The sequence below is a fragment of the Sitodiplosis mosellana genome, unplaced genomic scaffold (genome assembly GCF_009176505.1).
Source record: "Sitodiplosis mosellana isolate CC-2019 unplaced genomic scaffold, AAFC_SMos_1.0 Smas_scaffold_6226, whole genome shotgun sequence".
In the NCBI taxonomy this organism is placed as follows: domain Eukaryota; kingdom Metazoa; phylum Arthropoda; class Insecta; order Diptera; family Cecidomyiidae; genus Sitodiplosis; species Sitodiplosis mosellana.
The window spans coordinates 8,421,744-8,434,282 of NW_022601467.1; the positions used below are offsets into that span (position 1 = coordinate 8,421,744).

The 12,539-nt window shown below is 37.7% G+C and overlaps 1 protein-coding gene across 1 annotated transcript in view; it reads right to left on the reverse strand.

Annotated features, from left to right (window-relative positions):
- Positions 1–12,539, reverse strand: part of LOC129579367 (neural cell adhesion molecule 2) — a 296,337-nt gene that overhangs the window by 252,054 nt on the left and 31,744 nt on the right. The window contains exon 2 of the mRNA XM_055469409.1: positions 4,096–4,182. The gene's annotated coding sequence lies outside the window, so the exon portion shown is untranslated. The remainder of the gene's footprint in view (positions 1–4,095; positions 4,183–12,539) is intronic.

Below are 12,539 nucleotides of genomic sequence, written 5' to 3' on the forward strand. Positions count from 1 at the left end.
TATTAAATGGAGTGCATGCTAAGCTATTCTATGACGAACGCTTGATCCTGAATTGTTTGTCGCCTATAACAAAATACACTACATTCAAAGCTGATTTTCGAAAATTTAGATTTTCATGTGAAAAAAAGTTGTGTTTTCCTGATGAGTTCATATGTGAAATTTGATACCAATCAAGGAATTTAATATTTTTTGTGCATAAAGTGGGCGAAATAACGCATAAACAATTTGATATCCGTGAACAATATTGGTGACAAGCAAGATTCACTCTTTTCCACTACGAAGTACACGGGCGCTTCTTGCAAGTTTCTGCATGTCGCTGCCATGCCACCAATTGATTTTCAAGATTACATGGCTCGGCCATAGGGGCAATAGGATAAAAATAAAACGGTTATAATAAAGAATAAATAAACCAGCAAGTGCGTGGTTATAATTACTATCGTGTAAATTTAAACGATTTTTATTTTCAAATCGATTTGACATATTGCTCTATTGAATTTTGTTCAATAGACCTTGTCAATGCTGCCATAGATACGAATCGAATGAAAAATTTAATTGTGGATAAATCTAACCGAATTCACACACTGCCGCTAAGCAATTTTGTAGTCAAATCATGGGGAAATTCTTAGGACTTTGATTTTTGAATAGAAAAAAAGTTAATCGTTTCAAGTACTACACATTTTGTCATAGCAATGAAATGATTGATTTTTCTCTGCCTTATGTAAAAAAGTGAAAAGCGATTGTGTAAACAGGAATTGTGCCATCGTGTGTAAATCGAATGGAACGAGAAAAAAAAACATCACTGTAGCACACTCACATGAAGCGTTGTTTCGAAGGCGATTCGACTTACTTGGATTTCTCTATAAAAGCTATTATAAAAAAAATGTAAGAAAGAAAATTCAAAGTTGCCTGCTTTTTCAGCCCGAATCCAACCGAAATCAAGCCAATCCATGCCGAGCGAGAGAGTATTGAAATGCGGGATCCAGAAGCTCAAAAACTTGGTGTGTGTGTACAAATAGCCGCATTGGTGAACGATTGTGTATGTGTTTTTTTCTCGTCTCTCTTCCTTTTTGTGTGAAATTGTCTGGCAATCGTAAGTGGCAGTGGTCTGATTGGCATAATATGTACGCTACTACTTGATATGAACGTGAAGCATGAAAGAAATCTATAAAATTATAAATTGTATGTATATATGCAAGGCATGTGTGGCAATCTAGTGCACGACACAAATCACTGGGTACTTTTTATTGCCATCAGAACTAAGAACTACACATGTACACAAAATGTACACGATGAAGAGAAATAAAATGCCCGAAAAGAAAAAAAACAACATCAACAACAACAACAACAACTGGACAACGAAACGAATAGAATGACAAATGTGTGCAACTGTGTCGACCAAGGCAAAACGAATTGGTCAAACACGTCAAATCGAAGAAGCAAACGAGAACAGGATGGCTAGAGCAGCAGCAGCAGCAGCACAAAAAAAAAAATATAGAAAGAATTTAGCAGAATGGGTATGAAACTATTTCGATGTTGCAAAGAAAGAATCGTATGCATGCATGATGAAAATGCAAAAAAAACACAGCGCACACAGCCCCAACAGACGACTAAATGCTAAAAAGGTAAAATAACAACAGAAGCGTTGGAGAATGACGACACACGAAGTAAAAGGAGTTCAAAATAGATGCTGGACATCGTTTTGGGTATTTGATGCATGAATGGAATCGATTCTGTTGATCAGCCGGATGTTTATGTGAATTTTGAATATTGTCAGTGTTGTTGTTGCGGTTGATGTTTTCTTTTTGTCAATTGTGTCATTTTTCTCTCTCTCCCGCTCGGTGTGTTTGGTTGTTATTCTTTTTTTTTCGTTTGATTTGTTGTTTCTTCTATTTCTCTCTGGTTGTGATTGTTTGAAACAAACGAATTGATATCAAACGGCCGAATCAACGTTCACCACACTAGTTGTGTCCAGTTAAATGGTTCTTTCGAACGACAGATCGGCCAACAAACCCAATTACCGGGCAGACGTGCATGAGGAACTTTTAAAAATGTATAGCCGGCCAATTTTGACGAAATGCATTGTGAAGCCCGGTGACTGGGTCGATTGGTATTTATGCACGAATACACGCACGTACACACACACACACGGTGGGGCTGTTGTCCAGTGTTGTGTTTTTTTTTGTTCTTCTCTTCTGTCCATCGCCTGTGAGAATGTTGTTATTGTTGTCGCTTTCGTTTTGTTTCTGGCAATCGTTTGCAAATTGCCCTTCACTATATAACCATATACATGTCCCATTCCAATTCTATCATATGCATATGAACAGTGAACAAAGTGCGCACAATGAATGAGAGAATGTTATATTTTTTTCCTTTCTCTCTCTCTCTCTCTCTGTGTGTGTGTCGTTTGTGTTCCTGTTTGGTTTTTCATGCTTTCGTTTTTGGCCGTCACATATATGAAAGAGCTTCTTTATGTGTTCCGTATCGAAATTTTCTCCGTTGAGTTGCTGAAATATTGATTTCCCTTTTGCTCTCTTCTATCGGTGTTGTTTACTTAAATGGGGAGAAACAGAAGTGAACGATACAAAATGAGCGAGTCGAGCGAATGAAAGAGGAAAAGACGAGCCCATGCAGGAAAAGGGCACATGACGCTAACCGAAATTAAACATTACCCATTGTGCAGGTTAAAAATAGTTTCCGTCGATCGAAATTGAAATGCGTGGTTTGTGATTATTGTGTTCTTCTTTGACATGCAATACATGATGGAACTCTCTCATGCATTTTCATTCAACATTGGACTTTTATTTATAGCAATGTGTGATCGTCTCTTGGCTGCTGAATTGAACGTGTGTGTCTCTCATTCTCGTTGCATTATACATTCGTTAATTTTCTCATTATCAAAACGTTTCATCTTCATTTTGAACTTCATCTCAAAATTAAAGTCCGTATTAAGTTCTTGATCGCCCAAATTTTCCAAGCAATGCTTCTGAATGACGTTGGCATTTTTTTCTGCTCACTCCCACTTTGTTTTTCTTTCTCTCTCTCTCTCACTCTCTCTCTTTCTCACTCTCTCTCTCTCTTTCTCTCTCTCTCTCTCTCTCTCTCTCTCTCTCTCTCTCTCTCTCTCTCTCTTGTCATAATCGTTTAGTCGACTCCTTCGAGGTATTGTCTCAAATTGAAACAGCAGAATGCGTGGGCACTTTCGCAATATTGAAGCGTAATAATATTAAATACTCGCAGCAATTTCATTAATTTCAACAATTTCAAAGTATAAAGAAACCATTGGAAACATCTGAAACATCGTCTTAACCTAAACAGCGCTCGACAGCAGCACCAAGGCAACAATTTTTGGATCGAAAAAACTCTCCACGAAAAAAAAAATTATAACAATGAGAATCTTCGTAGTTCCGAACAAAAACCTTTTTGGTTCAAAATTTACAGTCGAGCAAAACCGAGGTGATTTCGTCAGCACCAAAGGTGCCAACTATTCGGATTCAAATAAAGTTTCTCGGTTAAAATCGAAAAGCATGCCCGTACCGATTTATCACGAAACTTATGACGTGTCAACGTAAGCACAACAAAAACGAAAACAAGTCTTATATGAAAATAAACGATGGAAAGATGGTGCAAGCGCGAAAAATGTTCAGAATCACCGTTGTTTATTTGTATCATTCAATCGTCGAGCTAATTATCGTTTTTTTCTCTATCGTCGGATTCTTTGTTTTTCATTAGCGATGGATTATGACTTTTATGGTCAGTTGTGTTGAGTGTGCGAAATGTCTGATTAAACCCAAATTCGGAGACAGTCACAAATATGGCTGTAAAATTATGACGATATATATCTTTTAATTTCCTATTGTTCTGCTTGTTCGTAAATATTATTTGGTGTCAGTTGGTGTGTGTGTGTGTGTGTTTGATCTGCTCTTTAAAGTCAAGAGCAGACAGCTATCGGCAGCTAAAACGAAATGTGGTCAAGAAACCCACACATCGATTGTTATGGCAATTCATTTGATGGTATCATAAAAAATGTTTGTTAAACGTATCAATGTTGTATGTCTTTATTATAAATTCATTTGATTGGATCGAAAGAAAACCTACCTTTTTTAGATTGATGCTCATCTGAAGCGAACCGCTCGGAAGTGATGTTTACCGCATTCGATGTAATTACACAATCGATGGACATGGCTATTGAAAATGAAGAAATAAGAACATTTTTAATTAGAAAAACTACTGGAGAAATCGTTTTGAAAATTTGATTTTGTTTGTTAGAAATTTGGTTGATTTTGAACGAGAAAAGAAACGTCGATAATATGGCCATCGATACATATGCAGAGTAACAACATATTTTTTTCTTAATTAGATCTCTTCATTCGGTTTTATTTGTTTTTCTCGTTAAACAAGTATTCATGCTTGGGCTTGCTGCCACATTAAATAATGTCCTCAAGGAATTCGGTCCTATTTTTCGATGTAATTTTTTTCGTTCTTCTTTTAAATATTCTTTCCTGTAAATGTATCGCATTTTTTCTGCCAACTAAATTTCTTGTAATCGATCATTTTCGAATTATCAAAATAAAGCAATAAAAAGAGAAAGAGAGAGGGAGAGAGGAAGAGTGAGAGAAGGGCGAAAAAATCATGGAAAAGATAAACAAATCCACGAATGCTAATGACTGTTTTGTTTTTCAAAAATATTTTTCGTTTCGTTTTTTATTTCAGGCACTTTGGCTGCGTGTTCCCTTTTCTCTTTTCGTCTCGACTCTCCTCGCTGCCACCGTTTCGCATTGTGTTTCGGGTAAGAACAACAATAACAAAAGAAATTGAAAACAATTGATTGAAAAGCACAAGAGGCAAAACAGCACGCAAAATATCCACAGCACACGCACATGGAGTAGGTAAAGTCCAAAAGGAAGCGGAAATCGAACCGCGTCCTCGTACATACTTTAGAAATTAATTAGCGATTCTTTACACGCATTAACTTGGGGAATGCGTATTATTGCTGAATGTGTATTTAATTCAGTTGTTTTCATTGTGGCTGCCACAGTGAGCAAGCGAGAATGAGTGTGCCGTACGCGCGCGCTATGTGTGCCCATTGTAAGTGTGTGGATGTCATGCACGCCAAACGCTGCTGATTGTTCTTTGGCTGGCATGCCATCAACGATGGCAACGGTGTTTGCTCACGATTAGCGGTGTAGGATGTTGATACGCGCGACGCGGATGGAAAAGATTGAACATAATTTAATCTAAATTATACGAGCGTATTGAGTGTGTATGCAACAGCATAGTGAGTTGAAGAGAAAGAAGAATGAACACGAACATATTTCCCCATAAAATACAGTGTGCGCACACATTATTATTGAAAGAGACAGAGTGAAAACGAGCGTACTACGACGACTTCTTTTTTACATCGTCTAAAATGTGTGTTTATCAATTCAACAGATTGATTTTTTATTCCATACACCCGACACATATTTGTGAGCTCGAACATGTTCCACCGAGATAATTTTAATCGATTCAGCTTTTCTCCGAGTCACTTTTTTACAACTACATAAATTTTATATTCTACGCTCCAAATCAATTCATCATCTACTTAAAAAGTCGACGATAAACGAGAGGAAAAAAAACAGACACAGAGAGCATAATATGAAGAATTGACGGCAGAACCATGTGCCGGGGAATGAGAGAGCACATTCGATGGATGTGATTTTTACAGGGCCAGTATTTATTTACAAAAGTTATGCTGATGCTGATGCTGTTTTCTTTCGTTTTTCATCATCATTTTTTTTCCATGCGCTCCCCGAATTTCTGTTTTTTCCCTCGTTGCTTGCTTCCCTTCCCGATGTGTTCATGTGAATACATTTTTGTTTGCTGTGAAATCAACGACTTTTACCATACCCTCACTCTTGGTTTGACTTTGGGTTCGTATTGGCATTCGTTTTTTTCACCATTTTCCACTTCATATTTAACACAAATATTAGCTTTTAACTTTGCGTTTGGCTCACAACATGTATGCATTTGTCTGTATCGTCATCCACCCCCTACACACATACACACACACACACACACACATTTCACATGCCCTTTTCACTCTTCACGATCTAAACTTCAATTCGTCAAATCGCTTTCTTTATTTGTCCTTTCCTCATTCTTTTCGCCCATTCGCCGCACTCCAATGCCCGCGCGCAATGATGTTTTGCGTTTTTCAAAACCATTTATTAAGTGGCCGATGCTGTTTGTTTCCATCGAAATCTTTCAAACAAATATCATATAATTTTTGACGAAGGTTTCAAATCAATTGACTTTCAGCATGCTTAATATAGACACGGCCCGGCTTTGAATGCCAGCGCTATAGTGTGTTTGGCTTGATTTGGTTCGGTTTCATTCATAGGGCGAGTGTGTGCGGTACACAGAGCTTTTCTGTCTGAAACAGTCACTGCAGAAGCATTCCCGTTCACTCGCTGCTGGAAACAAAGCACATGAAAAAACAGCAACAACAGCAGTAACAACAAAAACAACGATGGCCAGTGTGAAAAGATCTATAATTTAGAGCAAAAGTTTTTGAAGCGTTACAATGCGCTGATGTTGGACCATATTGTGTTTTTCTTTCTCCTCGATCTCGGTGGCACTTATCACAGCCACTAAACCGGGGTTCATTTGATTCCGTTCCGTTCTGTTACCACTCTCAGTTTCACATTCGGCATGTGCTCAAGGACAGTGCTATTCATATTCCAGTCATCATCATCCACATGGAAGTTGGCCAACAGTTTTCATGCGATCCAGCACACTACGCTTTGGTTTAATTCCAACTCGTTCAAGTGGTCTTTGTATACGAGGATACAATTTAAAAAAAAATATAAACTGAATTAAAACAACAACAGTGGTAGCAGCAGCAGCAGTTGAATAAAAGAAGGGGAAAAATTGCATGGAAAACAAATAAACATCATTCACATTGAAATCGAGCATAAAATTCGATTTTATGTGCGTGTGTGTGTGTGTGTGTGTGTGTGTGTTAGAGAGAGAGAGAGAGACTGCGCCAGCATATTTAATTTATGCAAACTTCCGAGCACCCGAACTATTCTGTGGCGTAGAAGAGCAAACACGACATAAGCCATTGTTATTGTTATTGTTTTGCTCATTCTTTCGTTTTGGGTTGGCCGATTGGTTCGATTTCGTTCGACTCATCGCTCCTTTGCTGTGTTTCTCTGCTCGAATAGTTCCAATAGCTCTTGCGCGCTCATCCACGCGCTTCAAAGCAAAACGTTGCATTCTTTCGGCATTGAACATTACTCGCTACTAGGTCATAAACATAAAATGTGAAAATTTCCTACGCTATGAAATGCCCAATGTTAAGATAGTCGAGACCGTGGTTGGTACCGAAGTGCCCGCAACACAACGGGGAGAACAGAAGATAGAGAAAGACGGTGTATCTGCTGAGCAAAGAGCTTCGCTGAAATAAAAACGAAATCGGCAACAACCAAAATCAAAACAAAGCAGCACGACCGAATGCTAAGTGATTTATTGTAAAATCGATTTTCGAACATCTTTTTTCTTTCTTCTTCTTCTTTATCTGCGCTTTTGCAAACGAAACGAAAAAAAGGAATTCCTCTCCAGTCGATTTCGACAGTAAATTGATGCCGATGTACAGTCACAGTGTGCCAGTATCTTATTCTCTTGTCTGGGTGGATGTGCATGGAAATTTGTGCACACACATAACAACAGCATCTTCGGTCGATTCGAATCCAGCTGTAACACACTCCACATCTAACATATATATTCAATACTTGGAATATCATCGTGGTCGCCGATTCATCATTTTTGTTTTATTATATCGACGTTTATTCGGTTCTGTGTGTGTGAGAGAGGGAGAGCGAGAGAATGTGAGAGATAGGAAGAGAGCGCACACGGCCTATTTGTACCATATCAGCACAAGATTTCAACAGTCGCGGAAAAATCGACATCTTCTTCTTCTTCTTCTTTTATCTTGTTTCTTCATCATCACATCTTACGTGACTTTTTTTCTCTTTCTCTCTGTTGCCGGGCTCTCGTGCAATTGTAGGTGGTAGTGGCTTAAGTGTTTGTGTGTGTCGGTGTTACCGCGCTTTTGTCTCTGTGAGTACGCTTCGTAATACATCCATCATTATTTATGTGCATGAAATCTTTGAGGCACTATTATTGTTGAGCATTTAACTTTTGGCACATGGCTTCAGTAATTCTTACTTTGAACTTTGGTTTTGTTCTTATTTCGCTTCAGTTTTTTTTCTTCTCTGTTCATTCGTTCGTCCAACAAACTGCAATTATCTCGGCTGGAATCTACGCGGGTGATTTCGGTATCGCTTTTTTGCATCAACAATCGAACGCGAACGCGCGCGCGCGCGCGCACGGCCTCGCGCTCTTTCATGCACTCTCGCTCCGCTTTTTTCGTTCTCCATCGTCATCATTTTCATTTTAAATAATACCAATTCTCATCTCCATCAATAATGCTCAACTAGAATAAAGCATTACATTATCGGAAATTCGCATTTCGACTCTCAATGAAATTGCGAACGAGAGTACAAACATTTCGGCTCTTTTCTTCATCATCTTCTTCAACTTCAGAAAAAGAGAGAGAAAGAGAAATGGAAAAAAGTGCCTGAATACTTTTTAACTTATTCTGGGTTTTGCCAGTTTATTTGTTTCGAATACACTTGAAATGTTGCAACATGTTTCCATGCCGCATTTTCGGCCGATCCAACCAACCAACGATGGATCAGAACGAGGAAAGTGCAGCGCACAGCTGAAAACTGCCTAATTATTCAACTTTATTTATTTGAATGTCGAAATCAATAGCATTGCTGTGGAGTTTTTTTGTCATTCGGAACGTGCATCATTTGGTTCGTAAATAAAACGGTCAAATATTCATAATGTTGGCCGAGGATTTTAAGACGTAACAAACAAACACACACACCAGGAACAAAACAGAACAACAACTATTTCAGATGTTCAACAAACAAGCATTCCAAAAACAATAAATTATGAAAAAAACTGTTGATTAAAAGCCAAAGCAATCATGTCGGAATATTGGTTGGTTATCGCTTGTGGCGAATTTTTTTTTACTTGAAACGAGCGCTGCCGCTGCGTCGGTGTGCGGGTGTATCAAGAACCAGCTGAAGTGCTCATCTTTTTTTTGCTTCTTCATGTTCTGCTTTGTATTCTTCTTCGCAAACATTATGATAATCGAATAAAAGTGTACTTTCTTCACTATTTCTGAACATTATAGAACTCACTTTGCACAATGGTTTTGCTCTTATGCTATGTTTGAGTGCTGCTCTCAAGAATGAGACAGAGTAGAGAATTAAAAAAAAATTAGTAGAATTGATGTATCAATAAATCGGTTTCGGAACAACAATATTTAATCGAAGGCGGAATTATAGCCTCTGGTTAACCATTTATATTTGGATAATTCGCTAAAGAGACATTTCTTGGGTTTTGAATGTTTGCATTGCATCAGTTAAACCAATGTTTAAGCCGATAACGAGATTAATTTCTAACTATTCCATATGATAAATATTTATTTGTGCTTATGGTTTCTGTGGAGTGGTCGTGTATGTGCACATCTTCCTCAGTTTGTTCAACCCATGATCCGATCCCATATAGAATTGGAAAAATTCCCAAATGGCATTTAAATACCGTTAATCGTTTATTAACCATACTACTGCTAAACTAAACCGTTCTCGTTTACGCTCTATCCGTTCTCAGTTGTGGATTTGCACAAGAATCAATTACAGTTGATTTGTGCTTTTCAATATTATAACTGCAATTTAAAATGTGCATTAAATCATATTCTTAAGCATGACTGGAAGGAAAAAAGGCGGCAGATAATTTTACACTTTTATAAACTAATTGCCCTATAATTTTATAATTATGCAAAATTTACCTATTTATAGTTGAGCAGAGGAGCGCTCTCTCAATGAAGAAAAAAATAAATATATACGTATAGAAAATGCTCGAATGAGCACAAAGCTCATGCAGAAAAGGTAACAAACAACGTGTTGATACATTGCAAACTTTGTGTGTGTGTTGTTGATTCGGTGCGCTTCCTATTTTGCACCGCATAAAATGCACCGCGTTTTTTCCATGATTCTCCGCTTGGTTCGACGGTTAAATGCGAAAAGATTGCTTAACGAACAGAATGCTTTGCCAATTATGGCTTGTTTGGAGTGCGTCGGTGTGTGTGTGTGTGTGTGTGTTGTGTGCGCTGTGCGCGCTAGCTTAACACTAGCCTAGTGAAATGAATGTTCGAGTATCGGTACATGCAACGGCGACATCTTCTTTCTTTTCTTTAGCTTGCTCGCGCTCTCTTCCTTCACGTAAACTAACAAGAGCTAAGCCAACGTATGGAATAGAGTGTAAGAAAACAATGTGTTTACCGATACACACTCTGATTAAACAACGCTTTTGCGGTAAGATAGCAAAGAATGGCTTCAGTATGCAATTACGCGCTATTCTTTTTTTTCATGATTCTTTTCTTTACTTTGTGATTATTGTTGTTTTTGTTCTATTCTTTCTCATCGACGCGGCAATGTGCAGCTGGTATGGATCAAATGAACACACCGAAGGGTAAAATAGAAATAATGGGCATACACATAATTATAGAGGATGAGAAAAAGCTACTTTGGTTCGGCCGTGCAAATGGTGTGAACGAAAATAGTTATGATATGAAAACTAGCCTGTATCGTCGATCTATCAGCGCATCAAATTCCATGTTTCCAATTTCATAATATTTTTTTTCCTTTTTCAAATGGACAACGATTGCATCACACTCGAACAAATACGTTCATTTGAATGTTTGTTGATAGTATGTGTGTGTGTGAAATGTGATATTTGGAAAATTATGTGGAAAATCCGTGGAATAAATGCTGAATATTTGTGAATATTGTGATCATGGGAAAACAAAATGGTATGTCGGTCAAAATGAAATTCAAATTAATCAACCCGTTTGAAATGTGCATTGTAGCTAGGACTAGGTTTGTGTGATTTGTTGTTGTTGTTGTTGGCTGAAAGAATCAAATTTGTATCTAGATGGTTGCCAGTATTACCATACGCACTTCATATTCGATGTCACTAATTTATAGGCATCTGTATCGCCCACCGTGAATCATAGCTCGTCGCCTATTTATTTTAAGAATTCATTTATATGGAACAACAAACAAAAAAAAACGTATAAATTCTTCAACACAACAGAGACCTAGCAACAACATACATATAAAAATGTTTGTTGCCAGTTGTCACTTGTCATCATCGTGCTGAAAATGTTCAGACACCTCAAAACAATATCTCACGTACGTGTGCAACGAAAGAAGGGTTATTATTATTATTATGGATACACTTTTCCCATTTTTTGTCGCCGCCGCTGCTGCTGCTACTGCTGCTCCAAACAAAGTGAGAAAATTGGAAGATTGAGTTTGACGTAGATAAAAATGACGACGCGCTCACGAATATTATGTTTCTTTGGTGATTTTCATGGTGGATGTCATATCTCTTGCTGACATCTTTCAACATATTTACACCAATTTCAATGTACACCAAAAGCCGAGAAAAAAAGCACACTTCTCACTCGCCCGATCCAATTTTCCACGTGGCGCTGTTGGAAATGAACGTTTGGAAATTCTCCATATTCTTTTACAAAATAATTTATCAATGTCGACGAAAAAAAAGAAATACACATAATAAAATAAATTTAATAAGAATCAATTTAATCTTGGCAACAATCATGGAATTTAAATCCAATTCCGGATATTTAAAATTCGGATTTAATTCGGGCAAAGTGTGTGTGTGTGTGTGTGTGGTGTGATTGCTGGGCGCTATGTATTGTATGCGATTGGTACAAATATTCTTTTTTCGCCCGAAAATCCCATTCTCTTCGTCAAAGTTCATCAACGAAGTGGATTAATTTCAGAGCACGAGCATAATGTATGGCATTCCATTCGTTTCGAATGAAATGGTTTTGATCCGTTTTTTATTGACCACGCAGAATTAATAAATATTCAGTGCAGTATTTGCTTTGGCTTGGTTTTACGCATTTTTTGGCCGCACACAGCACTTGGCGCGCGTGGCTCTCACACTCTCACGTCGTGCCTCTCTTGCTATATATATGATATTTTAGAATGATATTTCGGGTGCGGCTGGAAAACAAAAATGAAATAAACAATTTTTTAATGGTTCACTCTGTTATAAAACATTTTATTTCGGTTCTTGCTAATAGCATTACTGGATTTTAAAACTCTCTGTCTTTCCGCTCTCCCATCTCTCTCTCTCTCTTTTGCTAACGCAAACATATCAATCGTTGTGTCTGTTAAATAAACGAAAGCGCATCGTATACGCACATTTTATAATTTTATAGTTGAGTTGAAAATGGATGATTTGGGCTTTAATTTGGGCAATGCGTGTGCTCTACTAAAATACCGCATATAGTTATAGATTGTGGCCTCGTTGATTGGGAACTATCAAATGACGAGAGAAATAAATAAATATTTGGCTTTTATGATTATTATGGCTTCCGAATTTTTAAT